General features: G+C 40.6%; 1 long non-coding RNA gene and 1 pseudogene across 9 annotated transcripts in view; both read left to right on the top strand.

Moving 5' to 3' along the window:
- The first annotated feature begins 276 nt into the window (after window positions 1–276).
- On the top strand, window positions 277–1,457 carry Hnrnpa1-ps21 (heterogeneous nuclear ribonucleoprotein A1, pseudogene 21; annotated as a pseudogene).
- A 360-nt stretch (window positions 1,458–1,817) lies between these two features.
- The window catches only part of LOC120094112 (uncharacterized), a 34,164-nt gene continuing 21,760 nt past the window's right edge, over window positions 1,818–14,221 (top strand). For 6 of the 9 annotated variants that reach the window (XR_010054129.1, XR_005488047.2, XR_005488050.2 and 3 more), the window contains exons 1-2: window positions 1,825–10,645; window positions 11,924–12,553. This is a non-coding gene — a long non-coding RNA (uncharacterized LOC120094112). Of the gene's footprint in view, window positions 10,646–11,923; window positions 12,554–14,221 lie in introns of all 9 variants that reach the window. The other 3 variants (XR_010054126.1, XR_005488052.2, XR_010054125.1) reach the window with 3 other exon arrangements.

A 14,221-nucleotide genomic window follows, 5' to 3' on the forward strand; every position in this document is an offset into this window, starting at 1 on the left:
ATGTATGTCTTTCTGTGATTGGGTTAGCTCACTCAGGATTTTTCATCTTATTCTAACTTTTTAGACTCAAAGTTTAATTTTGGGCATCTATCAAATTTAGAAATCAGGAAAGAGTCTTTGAGAATGTGCAGGTCCTCAGCCTTACAAGGTGAGAGTACTAGTAGAATACATGTGCTAATAAAGTAGGGGATAAGGGACACGTTTGTTATCTTATTCCTTTCTGCTCTTTGACGCTGGTGAGGAAGCATCGCTGAACGCTCTCATCATCCTATCGTCATGTCTAAGTCAGAGATTCCATGGAACCGGAACAGGTGCGGAAGCTCTTCATTGGAGGGCTGAGCTTCGAAACAACCGACGAGAGTCTGAGGAGCCATTTTGAGCAATGGGGAACACTCACCGACTGTGTGGTAATGAGAGATCCAAACACCAAAAGATCCAGAGGCTTTGGGTTTGTCACATATGCCACTGTGGAGGAAGTGGATGCTGCCATGAATGCAAGACCACACAAGGTGGATGGAAGAGTTGTGGAACCTAAGAGAGCTGTGTCAATAGAAGATTCTCAGAGACCAGGTGCCTACTTAAATATGAAAATCTTTGTTGGTGCTATTAAAGAAGACACTGAAGAACATCACCTACGAGATTATTTTGGGCAGTATGGGAAAACTGAAGTGATTGAAATTGTGACTGACAGAGGCAGTGGAAAAAAGAGGGGATTTGCGTTTGTCACCTTTGATGACCGTGACTCTGTGGATAAGATTGTTATTCAGAAATACCATACTGTGAATGGCCACAACTGTGAAGTAAGAAAGGCTCCGTCGAAACAAGAGATGGCTAGTGCTTCATCCAGCCAGAGAGGTCGAAGTGGTTCCGGAAACTTTGGTGGTGGTCGTGGAGGTGGTTTCGGTGGCAATAACAATTTTGGTTGAGGAGGGAACTTCAGTGGTCGTGGTGGCTTTGGTGGCAGCCGTGGTGGTGGTGGATATGGTGGCAGTGGGGATGGCTATAATGGAATTGACAATGATGGAAGCAATTTTGGAGGTGGTGGAAGTACAATGATTTTGGCAATTACAACAACCAGTCATCAAATTTTGGACCAATGAAAGGAGGAAACTTTGGAGGCGGGAGCTTTGGCCCTTATGGTCGTGGAGGCCAGTACTTTGCTAAACCATGAAACCAAGGTGGCTATGGAGGGTCCGGCAGCAGCAATAGCTATGGCAGTGGCAGGAGGTTCTAATTACAACCAGGAAGCAAAGCTTAGCAGGAGAGGAGAGCCAGAGAAGAGACAGGGAAGCTCCAGGTTACAACAGATTTGTGAACTCAGCCAAGCACAGTGGTGGCAGGGCCTAGCTGCTACAAAGAAGACATGTTTTAGACAATACTCATGTGTGTGGGCAAAAACTCCAGGACTGTATCTGTGACTAATTGTATAACAGGTTATTTTAAGTTTCTGTTCTGTGGAAAGTGTAAAGAATTCCAATGAAGGGTTTTACTGTAGACCTTTTTCAACCATGCTGTTGATAGCTAAATGTAAAAGTCTGATCATGACACTAAATAAATGTGTCTTCTTTAAAAAAAAGATAAAGTAGGGGATAAATGTGTAAGCACGTGAATGCATCGGGAGATATAAGGAAGTATTAGGTTTTGTCGGGGACCGGACTTCTGAACTAAACAAAGCTAAATCCCTGCCCTGATCAGATTCTTGAGAAGGGCTTGACCTTTTCAAAGAACTTGTCCCTGGTAGACTGTTGCCTCAGTGTCTATGGAGAATATCTTTCAGTTTAATGATTTACCTTATGTTCTTGGGTACTTCCCAGTATTCCCCCGCCCTAAGCTTCAGTTCTTGCTTCAATTCCTGCTTCAGAGCTTTAAATCTGTACATTCCTCTCAATTAACGAGATGTTGACAACAGAACCTTGCTTGGTCTCCTTCTTTTTTCCCCCTTGACCCTCAGGTAGCACCTCTTTGGGACCCTGAATAAATGGACCTGCTGGACGGGTCTCGTGGCGGCCAAACAGGGACCTGAAGCAGAGCCAACTACCGGACGACAGAGACAAAGGATCCACAGAGGAGAAGTTGAGGACTCTTCAGGCCGCATCGCTCATGCGTCGCTGGAGAGGGAGGTAAAAATGCCAGCCAAATAATTGTCGTCCGATTATCATGGGGAAGCAATTATCTACAGAAGCTTGTTTCATAGAAGAGATCAAGTGCTCACTCAAGGAGAGAGGAATAAGAGTTAAGAAAAAAGGATCTCATTAAATTTTTTTGTCGTTGTGTCAGAAACTTGTCTTTGATTTATTATTGAAGGACCAGAAATTAGCTCCTATAGTTGGGACAAGGTTGGAAAGTGTTGAAATGACTTATTGTAAGAAAAAGGATCCGAAGCCGTTCCGATTCAGGAAATAGCATCTGTGTCTTTCTGTTTTTGTGTTTTTTGCTGGCTAAACTCTGGGTCTGTATTTGCTACTCTGGGTCTGTATTTGCTTGTGAGTTCTGGAGTTCTGGTTTAGCAATTGCTCCCATCTCGGGCTGAGAGGGAGGCTCATGTCTCAGGAGAGATGCAAATGTGAGCGGTAGATGTGCCAGGGGCTCACCGATTGCTGCCCTGGGTGATGTCCCAGGAGGTGAGAAGGGACCCCAGGGATGCCTGGGAGATTCCCATCTTGGTGCCAGTGAGGATTAGATGATTCTCATGGATTGGAGAAAAGGCCCGTCTTTCCCGCTGTCTGTATTTACATAGTGGTCTTTGCCTGCGTGTCTTAGATCTTTGTTTTGTGTTACTTGTGACTTTGACAATGGGAAGATTCTGGTTAGGAAGGAGGAGTGCTGTGGAATCTGCTCCCCTTAATCTCTCCTTGGTGAGCTCATGGAAGCTCCCATCTGAATCAGTTCAGGTTTTGTGGCAATCTTGCAGCAGCCGCTTTGTTTTTGTTTTTATCTGCACTTTTGGTTTTTTTGTTTGTTAATCTTTTGATTGTCTTTCTGGGTGACTGAATGCTTTTGCCCTCTTCAGTGGACCTCTATTTCCTGACCCTCTTCTTGTTTTCTCACCATCCCACTTGAGATTCTTGTTGGTACCTGTTACAGGAAATCTATAATGCTCACTTGAGGAGTGTGCTTTAGAAACAAGAATTTCATGTTTGCTCTGGGTTCCATCAGGATAGGTGTGGGGATAAGCTTGATCTCTATTGCAAATGATGTCACATTGCATATGTTAGTACTCCTTACACTTCTTGGGACTGTGCCTCAGGGATCACAACCTGTATAAGTTTAGAAGTTCTAAAAGGCAGTCATGACCTTTGTGTGTAGTTTCAGATAGTATCCAGATTGGAATCCTGATGCTAAAGATTTACCAAGACACAAAAGAGAGTTGAGAATTACTTAGGGCTATCTTTAGGCTGAATCTAGGTGCTGCGAGGGCAGCTACAAGGACATCTGCTGTTGCCCTGCATCACAAGGCTTATGGAGAATTCAGGACTGCCATTGACTTAGATATAAATAAAAAAGACTTTTTAGCTGACCTCCAAGAATCCCTAAACCCCCTCTCAGAGATAGTCCTTCAGAATAAAAGAAGATTATACCTGATAACCTTAAAGAAGGAGGTCTGTGTGCTACACTAAAAGAAAAATGTTGCTTCTATGTAGACCATTCAGAACTAATTAAAGACTCCATAAGTAAACCTAAGACAAGGTTAGACAAAAGACAGAGAGACAAAAGTGCATCAGGGATGGTTCAAGAGCTTATTTAGTATATCTCCTTGGATGACTACTCTGACATCTTCCCTTATAGGACCCTTCTTAATTTTGCTTCTGCTTCTTGATATAGGTCCATGTGTGTTAAATAAGCTAGTTACCTTCATTAGAGAAAGAGTAAGTGCTGTTCAGAGTTTGATGTTACGTCAGCAACATCATGCTTTAATTTAGTTCTATGATTAGAACTAGCCACTAGAAGAAGTGGGGGATGAAAGGTAAAAGTTTTAAAGTTGTCCCCCCTAGACACAAAGTTTAGAGCAGAAGAAACAGCTTAGGCCCCAGAATTGTATGTTCCAGGAAGCTTCTTCTAGGATTATAGAATGTGTAATTACATTGGCTGGTTTGACAACTCTCTCCCAGGAACTAGCTGACCATAAATTTAGATTAAAATCTTAGAGAACAATCTTTAGATGCAGGAAGCTTCTCTCAGGAATTAGCAGACCATAAAGTTAAACAATCTTGAGAAACAGGAAGCTCCTCCTTGTGATTTTTCACTGGTATTCTCGACATTTTCCAATGAGGTCCTTCCTACACCCTCTTCTCCAACAGCAGGTTTTTGGCAGCAATATCCTCTTTACTGGATATATTTACCTGCCTCTTCTACTAGGGTCCTTCCCACCTATCCCTTGCTCGTGGCACAAATCATATGTCTTGGAAGAGAACAGTCCCATAAGCTCTTTGGAAGGGACCCCGATGCTTTAATATTACCCTATAGCCCCTCCCAGCTCTCTTGTCTCAGTCAACATGTAGATGAGTGGTCAATTAGCTGCATTGCCTTTCAGGGTAAGATAGATAATCATTACTCCTCAGATAAGTTGATACAGTTTTCCAAAGGTAACATGTGATCACCCTATGTCAGGAGTCCACCTTGTTTTACAGACGGCTCCTCTAATGGACAAGCTGCATTTTCCATTGATGGTCAAATAAAACAGTTCTCTATTCCTTTAGATTCCGCTCAGCTGGTAGAGCTTCAAGCTATCCTCGAAGTATTTCGTGCGCTGCCTGATGCACCCTTTAACCTATATACGGATAGCTGATATCTTGCCTTTTCTATCCCCCAGTTAGAAACAGTGCCCTATATTCGGCCTACCACCAATTCTTACCCCTGTTTTCCAGCTTACAAAAGAATATTCAGAGGCATCCTTGCCCCTTCTTTCTGGGACACATCCGAGCACATACTGGATTGCCAAGCCCCTTGGCTGATGGTAATGATGCCGTTGAACGCCTCACCTGGCTCGTGGCCTTGGCCTTCTCTATGCCCCTTACACTTGCCCAAAAAGCACATAACTTACAGCACCTTAATGCACACACACTTAGGATTAAATATAAGATCACCCGTGAACAGGCTTGCCAAATAGTCCGTAATTGCAAAGGCTGTGTGACCCTACTGCCTGACCCCCACCTAGGGGTCAACCCCCATGGGCTGGTTCCTGGAGAGTTCTGGCAAATGGTTGTCACCCATCTTCCCTCCTTTGGTAAATTAAAATATATTCATGTCACCATTGATAGCTTTAGTGGCTTTATCTATGCATCCCTGCAGAGAGGGGAGGCCACCAAAGATGTTATAAATCATGTTCTGGCTTGCCTCACAGTTTTACCTCAACCTAAGATTGTTAAAACAGATAATGGACCTGAATATACTAGTTCTAATTTTAAAGACTCTTGTTCCCAACTCGGAATTAAACATGTCACGGGCATTCCTTATAATCCCAGCAACAGGGTATAGTTGAAAGAACTCACCACACCCTTAAAAATATGATCCATAAATTACAGTCAAATGGGGGAATATTATTCCCCCTCCCTGGTAATCACAAAAATTTAATAAATCATGCACTCTTTGTCCTTAACTAACTTGTCATGGAGAAGGATAGAAAAACTGCAGCAGACCGCCTATGGCACCCCCATAATTCTTATGGTTATGCACCAGCCCTATGGAAGGGCCCATTAACATCCCAATGACATGCCCCTGATCTGGTCCTCATTTGGGGACAGGGATCAGCCTGCATTTATGATTCAAAGACTGGGGGCGCCTGTTGGCTAACCAAGTGCCTTGTTAAGGCCTTTAACCCACCCAGGGGACAACCCTGAGGAAAAGTCTAACTGTGCTTAATTACAGATCATGCTGACCATGTTTCCCTTCATCTGGATCCCTGGAAACATCATCAGGTCTGCCCTTGCTACATTGCCTCGTCAGACCTTCAACTATACCTGGGTGATTCTTAATGGCGCCAGAGATGTGGTGTCTGCCAACTCCACCACCGCTGCACAAGTTCCTTGGCCCAATCTTGAGTTCCTGAAGTTCTGGGAAAGAGGCACCTCCACTCGTACAAAGAGAGAACCCATCACTGCTGTGACTCTTGCAGTACTCCTAGGCCTGTCACTTGTGGGGACAGGAACTGGGGTTGCCTCCCTTATCACCTCCCAACAGAGTTATCATCAGCTCAATGCCACCATAGACAGGGATATCAGTGAGCTTCAACAAGGAATAACCTATCTTAAATATTCAGTCGCTTCCTTGGCTGAGGTTGCTCTACAATATAGAAGGGATAGATTAGATCTTCCCTTTCTCCAACAGGGATGGCTCTGTGTGGCCCTCAAGGAGGAGTGTTGCTTTTATGCTGATAAGACAGAATTAGTAGTAAACAGCCTACAAAAAGTAGGAGAAAGTCTACAGAAGAGACAAAAAGAAAGAGAAAAGAGTGAAGCCTGGTATAAAAATTTGGTTTTCTGCCTCTCCCCTGATCACCACTCTTCTACCCAGTATCCTGGGTCCCTTTATAGGACTCCTGCTACTTGTCTCCCTTGGTCCATGGGTGCTTAGAAAGTTAACTGATTTTATCAAGGCCCAGGTGAATTCAGCTACCAAGCAGGTCTCAGTCCATTACCACCACCTCCATTGTGAGGAGGCTGAGACAACCGGGGAGTGTGATACTCCCCTTGGGTCACCTGCAGTTGGCCTCAACTTCTCCACCCTAAATACAGCCTATATCTCAGGCTGGAAAATCAGTGGCTGGTGAAAGCGTCAATGACGGGAACAATTATGGTGCCACATACCAGGCACACACCTCACCTCTGTGAAGAAACCCTATGATGGGATTAGCACGGGTCCATGATCTGGGTCGCCCACTCTTACAAAACACACACGTATAGCCCAGAATGGTGTGTTAAAGCATAAGATCATTCCTAGCCATTGGGGTGCAGTCCTAACTGCAAAAATGGCTCACCATGGCTGAGCTGGACACTTTGTGAGGCATGTCTGATCTATCTCAGACCACTACTTCCACCCTGGCAGAAATAATGAAACCTAAGTGAGAGTGCCAGACATGGGGAAACCTGTCTAGACTAAGACATCAACCAGTTGATGGTTGTGGATGCACACCATATAGACAGAACTTCCTCCTACTGATAGTTAAGGAAAGGTGGAGATGTCGGAGACCGAATGCCTGAACTAAGCAAAGCTAAAGAGCAGATTTCTGAGAAGGGCTTGACCTTTTCAAAGAACTTATCCCCGGACGACAGTTGCCTCAGTGTCTAAGGAGAATATCCTGCAGTTTAATGATTTACATTATGTCCTTGGGCACTTCTCAGTACTCCCCTGCCCTAAGCTTCAGTTCCTGCTTCAATTCCTGCTTCAGAGCTTTAAATGCTGTACATTCCCCTCAACAAACGAGACATTGAAAACAGAACCTTGCTTGGTCTCCTTTTTTCTCCCCCTCCCCTTGACACTCAAGTATCGCCTCTTCGGGACTCTGAATAAATGGACCTGCTGGACAGGTCAAGGTTTGAATAATATAAACAAAAAGGAAATAAAGATCTAACAATTTTGGATATAACTACTATGCATATTAATTTAAAAGTTTATTAGTGGCTGCTTAGAAGGCTGAGTGGTTAAAGTCATGTAGTACTCTTATAGAGGATGAAAGTTTGTTTTCCAGCACTCCTATGAATGACATAAAGCTGCCTGTATCTCTAGGATCAAGGAATCTGATGGTTCTAGCTTTGGAGTGCACTTGAACCCAAGTGGACATAAGTATATTCACAGACATCGACATTAAATTCAAATCAAATATTTCAAAAGTATAATTTATAAGAAAGAAGACTTTAATGACATGTACCATACATACATAGACCATGTTTCTCCCATAAGACAAGGGTTGTTAACTGAAAATCTCAGTGCCAAATGTGAAATATTTTCCTATGATTCAAGAAGGCCCCAGAGGGTCCTAAAACAGAAAGAACATCTCCACTGCTCTTGGTTTTCTCCCTGAACCAAAGAGTAAGACACTGTATCAGAAGACAAATTTTATTCTGCCTGTAGCATAAGGAGAAATCATGTTGGTAAAGTCCTGGAAAATATCCTTTTTGCTGGGTAATATTCTTTGTCTTAGAACTTGATGCACAGCCTACTGTGGGAAAAAAGTTATCAGTAGTTTCACCCAACAAGGTACTTGAATGCTGTAATGCCTATTTGCCAGACAAGATAAGTATACTGCTGCAACCCTTGCACAAATGGTCTGGGAACAACCAACTTTTTTTTAGTAGCTTTGATGCTTGTACATCAGGAGTGAAAGAATTCATGTCTGGGATTGTAAACTTTTAAGGGTGAGTTTTATTTATTAAAATTTCACGTATGAATACCTAGTTTTTTTTCTGTTACATATGCTTGAGACACCATCCTTAATTTAGAATTATCTTCGTGCCATTAGCATTATTTAGGGACCACAGTCAAGTAAGTCTATTTCAGCGATGTCCCTTTTCTCATTGACTATATAAACTAGTGACTACAGGTATTTAGAAACATTGAAATCAAACAATGTGTGTCACCTAACTTTACACTTTCTTAAAGTTAAGTTAGGATATTTTAGGTAATTTATGTTCTTATATTTTTTTTCAAATCAGCTTATTGATAACTAAGAAAATTGCTGATAACTCATTGATTTTACTAATAGTTATTTCCTATCATGTATACTTTACTGTGTCTTATATGTATTTATATGGAGTTTTTTTAATTCATATTTTTCTAAATTTTTGGTAACATAGTTTGAAAAAGGAAGTTCAAGGGGAGAAAAAGGAGATGTTGGGTATGTTCTGAGGACAGCATACAATGGCAGGGACTGCCAACACTAGGCTGGGATGGAGACATCTCATAAGCCCATGGCAAACTTTAGTAAAAAATGGAGGCATCTAGAACCATGAAAAGCAGGAGACACTCCCTCCAGGGGATATGTCTTTTGAAATAAGAGTCTGCATGCAATAGGTCATGATGGCAACATCTCAGTAGCCCACAGCAGCTCTCTGTAATAAAAGGTTGTTCCCATTTCTCCTAAATTTAGCCCTAGAGAACAGCTGTATAGATTTCATTTGTGAGTGACTGCTTTTCAGTTGGCTTTGGTGTGCATAATTATTCTATTACATTTGACTTTCCCACTTCATTATCCTTCTGCTCTATTGAATACTTTAAAACTAGATGTTCCTTGATGTAATGATTCTTAAACAATTTGAAATTGAGGCATAGGGACACAGAATAGCACAGTCCTAAAGGCCGCAGTGCATTCTGTGTGTTCTCATCTTGGATATAATTTAATAACTGCACAATAGTAGTCCCAGATTAATACTTGACGAGCAAAGAAACTTTAAAGAAATTATTAAAACATGAATTAGAGCCAAAATTGGGATCTCAAGAAAGTAAAATGTTACTGAATTTAGGAAATAAGTTTTACCTAATATTTAGAAGTGGTTTGTGGATAAGGAAGTATAGAATATATAAAATTATATACTAGTAGAACTAAGTAAAAATGGACTCTTACAAGAGTCATTGTGTGCAAGGAACAGAAAGCTAGCAGGACTACTGAGATAAGTGTTAACTTGATACTTTGTGGCCACTGCATGGCAGCTTTGCCCATGTCTTTTATCATTAGAGCTTCACAGGAAATGCAAGTAGCTGATCTCAGAGGTTTGAGCTCTGAAATATAATAAGTCAAAAGTTAATGTTTAAATAATAATAACTTTACAATTATTATTATTATTATGAACATAGGCCTGGGAATATGGGAAGTTTGAAACTTTGGGGAACAATTGTAATACATAATTCGTTGTGGGATGTGGTTATTCTTTTGAATTTGATTTGGAAATGATTACACGATGGCTTTTCTCTTCCTGCTTTTGGATTATCAATGAAAGCCTGTGTTAAGAGAAAGGCCAGAGAATAAACGAGCAAGCACAGAATGGAGCAAATGTGAGAGCAATTCTGAGAGTGAATGTGAGAGGGGAATGTGAGAGTGAATAAGAGAGCACGAGGAGAGCATGTGAAGAGTGAGGGAAGAAAGAATGTGAGGTGTGTATGAAGTTTATGTGTGTGAGTAAAATGAGAGCGCATGTGGTGTGTCTGTGATATATATGTGAGGTGTGTATGAAGAGTGTGTGTGAGAATGAAATGGTAATTTAAAGAGGTTTGCATGAGTGTGGGCGTTCCAGAAAAGAAAAGCACAATTAAAAGAGCAGAATGTGCAAGAGAATGCAGAGTGTATTTATCCTCAAGATGCAAGCAAGCAATCAACAGAGAAAGAGAAAAGAAGAGAAAAGAAGAAGAAGAAGAAGAAGAAGAAGAAGAAGAAGAAGAAGAAGAAGAAGAAGAAGAAGAAGAAAAAGGAGAAGAAAAAGGAGAAGAAAAAGGAGAAGAGAGAGAGAAGAGAGAGAGCAAGAGAGAGGAGAAAGAGACAGAGACAGAGAGACAGAGAGAGAGACAGAGATATACAGAGAGGGAGAGACTTTAAGTCTTGAAATTGCCTGTCAGTTTTTATCCTAATTGTTTTCTGTGTATATTTATTATGTGCTGTGTAGATATCATTGCTTCCAGTTGAGAACTCTGATCCTGTGTTGACTCTGGAACCCAGCAGGTATGGGTTAGATCAAGATATGTTGTTTATATTTATAAAATTATCAAAGAATGAATAAAAGAGGTTTAAAAATAAAATAAAATACTTTGTTTCTCTTCTTTAGACATTTCCCTAGTCAAATAACATACTAAGGTTTAGTGCCTCATCTTTCATCATCTATAAACCTTTTATAATTTTGTTTTTTTCTTTATGTGTCAGTTGATTATGACTGTTCTTTAAGCTGGTTTTAGTTGTATTGAATGCTCAGAATACAGAGCTTTAATTATCAGTTTTCTTGAGAGGACTACAATGTCACTTACTGCACATAGAGTTATGAACTCCAATTTGAAAGTTGATAAAAATGCATAAAGTCATTGCAAGTACCTGTCTAACAAGGGATAGAAGGAGAGATGAGCACGGTTCATGAACAGAATGAGCTCTCTCCAGATATATACTAGGTCCATGGAGAAGAATGCCACTGGTCACCCTTCCAACTCAGATTTACATACAAATGGGTCTTGTTGATGGGGGAACCTGTGTGCTCTGTCTTGTTCTCTGATTCTAGATCTCACAGCACTGAGAAGCATTACCTCTAACCCCAACTGGACCTCTCTTTGTGGGTGGGTTTCCAAAAAAGTAAGATCCTTACATGTGGTAGGGTCTGGTACCTATGTCAGGCACTCTGGTCAGCACAGATGTGTGGACATTGTGGAGATTAGGTTTGGTGGAAGGATCAAATTCTTTTAAAGATGCACTTTAAATCACTAATCTCCATGATCTCATAACCATTCTGGACTACATTTACCCTATAGCTTTCTTCTTCCATCTTTCTTTTTCTAATATTTCTAATCTCATCAGTGCTTAGTAAAAAAAACATAGGGGGACTTGTCAGAGATTTCTGTGTCCACTGCAGTGTTTCACCCCTCTTCAGACCCTTTTGGTTGCCCTGCAGTCTTTTACCCCTGCTGATGCACGTGGAAGCCTTTTGTTCTTAACAAAGAAATGCCTGGTATTAACACACCTGGTAATATACCTGGGCGTTGGTCAATTTGTTCCTGTCTTTTGTTCTCAGTCTTTGTCCCTAGGATTTAGTCTGGTCTTCCTGGATTTCTCCCTAGTAAATTTGGGGCACATATTCAGTCTTTCATTACTGAAGTCTTAAGTCAGGGTTTCCCACTGTGCTTCGTAGATTTTTCTACTTGGTCAACTTGTGGTATATATTCGGTGTATAAAGCTCCAGAATTGACATTGCTTCTTAACACAAATAACCCACAAATGTGTGTTTTTTAATCCCACAAGCTTATGCTTGGTTCTCAGTGCAGTATTGGTGTGGGGATCGACAAATGGAGGTCTCACCGAGATTGAGAAAGAGGTTTTCTGACGGGGCATCCTGGGAAGCTGGCTGGCAAAGAAGGAGGGATGTATTGGGGTAAGATGTGCGAGAAAAGGCCTCAGTGATTTGGACTAGCATGAGTAAAACTTGTATAAAAAAAGGGGGGGGGGGTTCAAGGTACAGGTAAAGCATTTTTGCCTATATGTTCTTTTTTACTTATGTTTTAGTCTTTGGACCCTGACTAGAGATAGTTTATGCCCTATATATGAGAGAGAATAGGTTTGGAGAAAACAGACCGCCCAGACTCCCTGCAGAAGCTTTGAAGAAAGAGAAGGAAAATGAGCTTAAGCTTCTTCAGAACTCTCCTAGGGACAGAAGGAAGGCAGCAGACAACCTGCCTCTTTGCTGGCTCCTATTGGAGAAATGCTTATTTCTGGTTCTGGGTTCCATAGGTAGGATAAATGGGTCCCTTTGGTGGGACACCATCTAGTTATGTCTATTATCTCTCCTAGGTGCGCCAAGCTGTCCAGGTCTGTCAGTTTATGTCTGTGGTTTCTTGCTGCTTAAATGTTTAATGTTTCATGTTCAAAGAAAAGGTAAAATGATAAAAATGGTTAAAAAACTTTATCTGCTGGTTGTTCATGCCTTGATTTGGATTTAACTTGTTTCAAAAAAGGAACAAATAAATAAAAAGCAGTTTCCATTGTGCTTTGGAGTCCTGCACCTATAGCTAGGAGCCTAAGTCAGCTGGAGAAGCTCCCCAGGGGCTGAGAGTCTGTAGCAACTGATCTTAAAGGCATCAGAGCTTCTCAGCTTCTCAGCTGATAATTGTTTCACAGTGGAAAATCCCTGACTGGGATTATTGGACTTAGCACGTAAAAAGTTCCTTCTCTTAAAATTACAGCTAGAAAAAATAAAAATGATCTTTACTCTAAATATTAAAGCTATGTGTAGACACTTACTTTTTGTTTCTGATTGGTTTTAGAGGTATAAATATGCTCTACATGACTTGGTTATAGACTATTGGCTTTTAGTTAGTGGATATGGTTAAAAAACTGTAGCATTGGTAACAGAAAATTGGCTTAAAATTGGTAATTTTGATGGAGTCATTCTAGACAATATGTGTCATAAGACAACCCAGGGAAATAGGTCTAAATTGAGATAATATTTTCATGGAATTCTTATCCTCAAAACAAGGCTTATAAAAGAATTTAGGACTCTTTGTTAAGGTATTGAAGGCTGCACCATCATGCATTCACATACAGGAATTGGTAATCAATCTTTATAGCATGAGGGATAGACTGTGTGTTTTGGAGATACTGGATTTTGGAGACCAATTTATTCATTGGAGGTTGAGCTTTGCTTTAAGAAGTTGTGGTTGTGCTCTGGTGTGGCAAGGGGAACTTAACATTTGTGGTTAAGGATTGCCAGTGTTACATTGGCTAACTCACACTTCTTTTTAATTAAGAAAAAATCAAACAGGTAGGGATTGTTATGGAACTTGCGAGAGCATTATAGCCTGTTTGTTTACTCCAACTGCCATTTCAAGATAGATATAGAGGATTATTTTGATGCCATTTCTTTACATTCTGGTGATTGTGAAAGGGTTTCATTTCATGAACTCGCCTATAATTTTGGAGAGCCCATGAAGTAATATCATTGAAGAGTTTTATAAAATAAGGGCTAACAGCCCCATATATTAGTAATTTTGTCACTGCTTCAATATAAGAAGTTAGGATTTTGAATCTTTCAGTGTAGTGGAAATTTTTACTACAAACCTTTACTCTCACAGTGAGCTTTATATTTTGGGGAGTAGTTGTTCCAGAAAAGATTCGATATTACTATTCAATATTTGAAATTAATCTTAAGCTTCTAAGTTCCTCACCTTACCAGAGGACTTAAGCTTTTGTTTGATATCCTCAGGGGAGATAAAGCTGTTGTATTAATAGAGAATTGTAGGATAGAGTCATGGAAGTATTTTAAAAAGAAGCCTTGTGAAACATGCCTTATTTCAAACAGCAACTAAATTGGTTATTACAAAATACTGATATTTGGCCTATTATATATACAAATTTTTCAGACAAAATTGATAATTTTACTCTATGCATGCTTTTGTATTTCCTGTTAATTTGTGCATACAGCCCATAGAAAATGAGCTTACCTTATTTATAGATGGTTCATCTAATGAAAAGGCAACATGTATAATTGGATCACAAGTTTATTCTCCTGAGTTTCCCTTTGGTTCAGCACAGATTATTGAATTA

The sequence above is a fragment of the Rattus norvegicus genome, chromosome 8 (genome assembly GCF_036323735.1).
Source record: "Rattus norvegicus strain BN/NHsdMcwi chromosome 8, GRCr8, whole genome shotgun sequence".
Taxonomy (NCBI): domain Eukaryota; kingdom Metazoa; phylum Chordata; class Mammalia; order Rodentia; family Muridae; genus Rattus; species Rattus norvegicus.